The sequence below is a fragment of the Polypterus senegalus genome, chromosome 4, assembly GCF_016835505.1.
Source record: "Polypterus senegalus isolate Bchr_013 chromosome 4, ASM1683550v1, whole genome shotgun sequence".
Lineage (NCBI taxonomy): Eukaryota > Metazoa > Chordata > Cladistia > Polypteriformes > Polypteridae > Polypterus > Polypterus senegalus.
In genome coordinates this window covers 122,863-127,692 of record NC_053157.1, presented here as the reverse complement: position 1 = coordinate 127,692, position 4,830 = coordinate 122,863, and positions in this window count along the sequence as shown.

Here is a 4,830-nt window from a genome sequence, read left to right as displayed (position 1 = left end):
AGCAGCAGCAGCACGTGACCTCCTCAGGCGTATCGGGCGCCCTCTCCTGGTGTGCACGCGGTGGAGTTTGGAGCGGGTGTGTCTGCCTGAGACCCCCGCAGCTGCCGCCTTTTGCTTTTTTTTTTGCATTGTCTGTGCTTTGGGGTGAGTGTGCCAATTCATAAATGACGTGCGGTCGTTTGCATTTGTATTAATCCGCTCTGCTTGTTGTCGATTGTCATTATTATGTTTCATTGACACTGGACGGAAATAAAGGACAGACTCGTAGAGACACAAAAAAGGCAGGAGGCAGGAGTGTAAAGCTACAGCAGAAACGCAATAAGGGATTGGAAACGTTTGGAAACATGGAAACGTCACAAGTCACTGCTGCGCTCTTCTGAATCGGCCCGCCGCCATCTTAGGCTTACCGGCGTCGTTCAAGGGCTTTCTGTTCAATGAGGAGCACAAAACCGGCCGCGTTCGTAGCTCTGCTCTCCTCAATATGAATGCCATCCATCCATCCCTCCAGGGTGCCCATGGCAGCAGTCATTGGGCACAAGGCAGGAGTGCCACGGGCACCACCTGGTCAAGGCGACAGTCCTTCACGGGGTGAACACACACACACACACTCTCAGGCGGGCCCCGACACACTGCAGAGGACTGGAGGTGGCAGCAGTGCTGGCGGTGGTGGCACAGATCACTTGTTCAGGTTGACGAAGCTCTGTGGCCGTCACCTGCTGACCAAGCTCAACGAACTCACTCACCGTTAAACTTGACCGAGACTTAGGGGTCCGAGGCCATAAGACCACCTGCCCAGCCCCCACTGGGCGTTCTCCCTAACTTCAATGATCTCAATCAGTCCTGTGGAAGAATTTGATGATGATGATGATGGTCATGTGGGCCATCAATCCATCAATGGAGGGACAGCACGGTGCCCTCATCAGGTTGGGGGGCGCAGATCACCCCCACAGAAAACCGGAAAAAGAACAGAAGAGAATAGTGGGAGTTAAAATGGAGAGCAGAGATCTGATAAAAATGTACAGAATAGCAGCAGGGTGACACTAAAATGAAGCTGTGAGAGAGCCAAGTGACAATGACGGGTTGTTAGCCGTTTGTGAAAGTGCCCCACCGTGCCAGCCTGGTGACTTTCTATCAGTGAACTCGGATTCCTGATTTGAGGCCCGCCTGCCCGCCTCAGCACTTCTGTTAAGTTTCGCTCTCGTAATTCTAAGCCGACCCTCATTTGAAGATCTGAGGTGACGATTCGGAGTGTAAGGTGACAGACAGGACTGAGCAGATTATTGAAGGCGCTGTAAACCATCAGCAGGACTTGAAAGGCAATTCTGAATGGCACAGGTCACCAGTGTAGTGACGCTCAGACTGGCGTGATGTGCTCAGATTTTCTTTTCCCAGTTAAGATTCTAGCAGCTCCATTCTGCACTCGATTTTTTGGTGGTCCTGAGGGGAGTGTGTTACGGTAATCCAGTCGACTGAAAACAAAAGCGTCAACTCATTTCTCAACATCTTTCAGTGACATAAGAGGTCTAAGTGAAAAAGTGCTGTCCTGGTGATCTGATGAATATCCACCCATCATCCAACCCGCTATATCCTAACTACAGGGTCCCGGGGGTCTCCTGGAGCCAATCCCAGCCAACACAGGGCACAAGGCAGGAAACAAACCCCGGACAGGGCGCCAGCCCACCGCAAGGCAAACACACACACACCCAGCACAGTGGCGTGGTCTCCCACTGACGTGCACGGGCATCATGATGTCACCTCGTGACCGCACGGTGAGCCGAAGTGTCCTCCGTTGTGCTCTTGGGGTGCAGCAGCAGGTCCTCCCGACCACCCGAGAGTTCGGCGTGGGGGGCCCGGAGTGACATCGGAGGACGAGGAGGATTCGCTCCGCTCAGTCTGCCGATGAGAGAGTGGAAGGTCACGGAGAGCCAGCCGAGGACTTGGACAGCAGCAGGCCCGGGAGGATTTGTGAAAGAAGAACCTTCATGTGAGAAAACCAACAATGGCAGGGGTGGGGATCGATCTGTTCTTAACAGAATTCTTTTTTTTGTAAAAACTTGATTGCTATGTATGGACTGTAATAAAATTAATAATAAAAAAAAAAAAAAAAGAATTACATTACCTGAATTCATTTCTAGTTTTGGGGAAAAAAATTCAAATACTACATCTTTTGCAATTGTTTGATTTCTGATGCCTGACATTCTAACATATCTATCACTGTGTTTTCTATTCGATTTTTTTAGAACCATTTGTACATTTAATTCACTTTCAGTCAAGTTACTTAACTGCATCTACTTTTTTGACTTGCAGTTATAGAAAAACACACTACTTTGGATTTAGTGCTTGAATGGTCTGCTCTTAGTGGTTCTGATGCACTCGTGTCTTAAGGAAATTTATGTAAATTAAAAAGTGTTCATACACATAATTTATAGCATTTATATCTGAATCTACTTAATAGAGTGTGGATGTTAGGTGATTGTTTTACCACTCCTGACTGATTTTGTAGAGGCTTTACATTACATGCTACTCAGTAAACACCTCACACTTGCCATTATAACATCAATATTTCTGGCTTTGTGCTCATTAAAAAGTACTGATAGATAGATAGATAGTTAGATAGATAGAGTGAAAGGCGCTATATAATGATAAATAGATAGATAGATAGAGTGAAAGGCGCTATATGATAGATAGATAGATAGATAGATAGATAGATAGATAGATAGAGTGAAAGGCGCTATATGATAGATAGATAGATAGAGTGAAAGGCACTATATAATGATAGATAAATACTTTACTGTGCTTATTGTGTAATTTCTCCTTTATTATTGATCCAAAGTAGCACATTCAGTTTACCTATTGAATTAAGAAAATGTAATAGTGCATTTATATTTTAATATTTGTCATATTATAACAAGTATTGCTCTTTTAATACTCACTCTCCTCAGTAGCTTTCAATATCGTATTACATTATATAAATCTATTTGTTTTTTGAATGTGCTTACTTTTTATTTTATTGTTAACCAAAAAACCATTTCATGCATGTATTTTTGTAAAATCGTCTAATGCAGCCTTTTTGGAAAAATAAGTAAATAGCCACCCTTCATGTTTACAAAAAAAAAAAAAAAGAAGAAGAAAGAAACCAACAATGGCAGGTCTGCCACGTCAGAGTCACAATAAGGTGATACTAACATACGGCCGTGTAAGAATAGAACGGTGAGAGAGGAATTCAGAAATCAAGAAGAAAGAAATACTTCTTAACAGACGCAGTTGTCAGTTGGTGTTTTGCTGGAGACGACAGATAATCAATGAGTCGAAAGATCTAACCCTAGAAAAAGCCGCGTGCCACTCACCGTGCCGGTTGCTGCAGATCTTTGCAAAAGTTTTTCCTTGGGACTTGTTGATAGTCATGGAGGAGGCGAGTCTGAGTGGGAATTGTGTGCGTTTAAATTTAAAAGGGGTTTCGGAAGGAAGGAGAGAGACTCTGGGAATGAAGATTGTTTCCGAGTTGTGGGCAGCGATCCGCTTGCACTCCATCAGCTCTTCTGCCTCGTCCTCCTTCCTCCTACATTAAGTAACATCGCCCTCTACTGGAGAGTCCCTGCACTTTCACAGTTTTTCACAGATGTTTTCATTTTGTTTGCCGTTGTTTGCAATGGACGCGGGTCCCAACTGGGAAGGGCTCACGTGTGGCGCTCGGCCGTCAATGTGCCATCTGGCCTTGGCATTGCCAGGCCTGACAGTGCCACATTTTCACACTTTTGAGCCCTGCTGGACTTGTCTACTTTTGAGATGGGTCTCAGTGTTAAGATGGCACAGAACCTGGCAGTGAACGTTGGCACACAGATGAAGTGGTTTAAGGGGCTCTATGGCACCTTACAGTGAGGGGTCTTGGAGGCTCAGGCTTGTCACCGTGGCTCACTTGTGCAGACGTCCCCGTTTGCTGCACTCTTGGACTGGGACATTGGACAGATGAGGGGGTCATTCGTGGGGGTCTCAACTTCAGAACCTGAAAGACAACTGTATGGTGGGCACCACCATTAGGGTGAATTGGGCATCCGCCTCGAGCGCAGATCATGGGGACTCGGCCTCACAGGTTGGCACACTAATAAGCTAACACTGGCACTGCCCATGCCTAATGAAGGGGCAGCCCAGTTCTTTTAGACGTGAAGCTTGGCGCAGTTATGGAGTTGAGGGGCAGAGTGTTGTTGGGTCTTTCTTTTCTTTCCATGGGCAACATAAGTAAGAAGTTGAAATAACAGGACACTTTGACAGGTGGGCTGCGCCAGAGGGCTCCTGGCATCATAAATAACAATAATGACTGACTTGGGGGTGGTGGCCTGGTTTGGGCTTAGTGCTCCGGTGACTTGGGTTCAAAGCCCAGCCCATGAGGTGTTGGCACGTTCTGCTGGTGTGCCTTATGATGGGATGGCAGTCTGCCTGGCACACTTCTATTCTACACTGGCAGATGGACGGGTTGACTTTATGACATCCACAAGACGAGGAGCTCCTCGTGACCCACACGTGGGTAGACAATGCTGCCCAGGAGAGCCAGCCTGAGTTGAGCTTTAGTGCCCGTCTGGCCCACTGAGCCTTCTCAGTGCCAGAACTTCCAGAATGTTCTCTAGCAATTGAATCGCCGTAGTATAAAGTGTCACATGCATGGTGTCCTGCCACTCCAGCTTTGGGGACCCACCTGTGAGCACCAGCTCTCAGCAGCAGATGCCAAGACAGTGGCCTAAACAGCAAAGCAGAGGTGGCATCACAGTAGTTACTGAAAGTGACCGTCACGCTCATCCAGGGTGGCCATCCCAAAAGTGACCGGCTAATGACAAG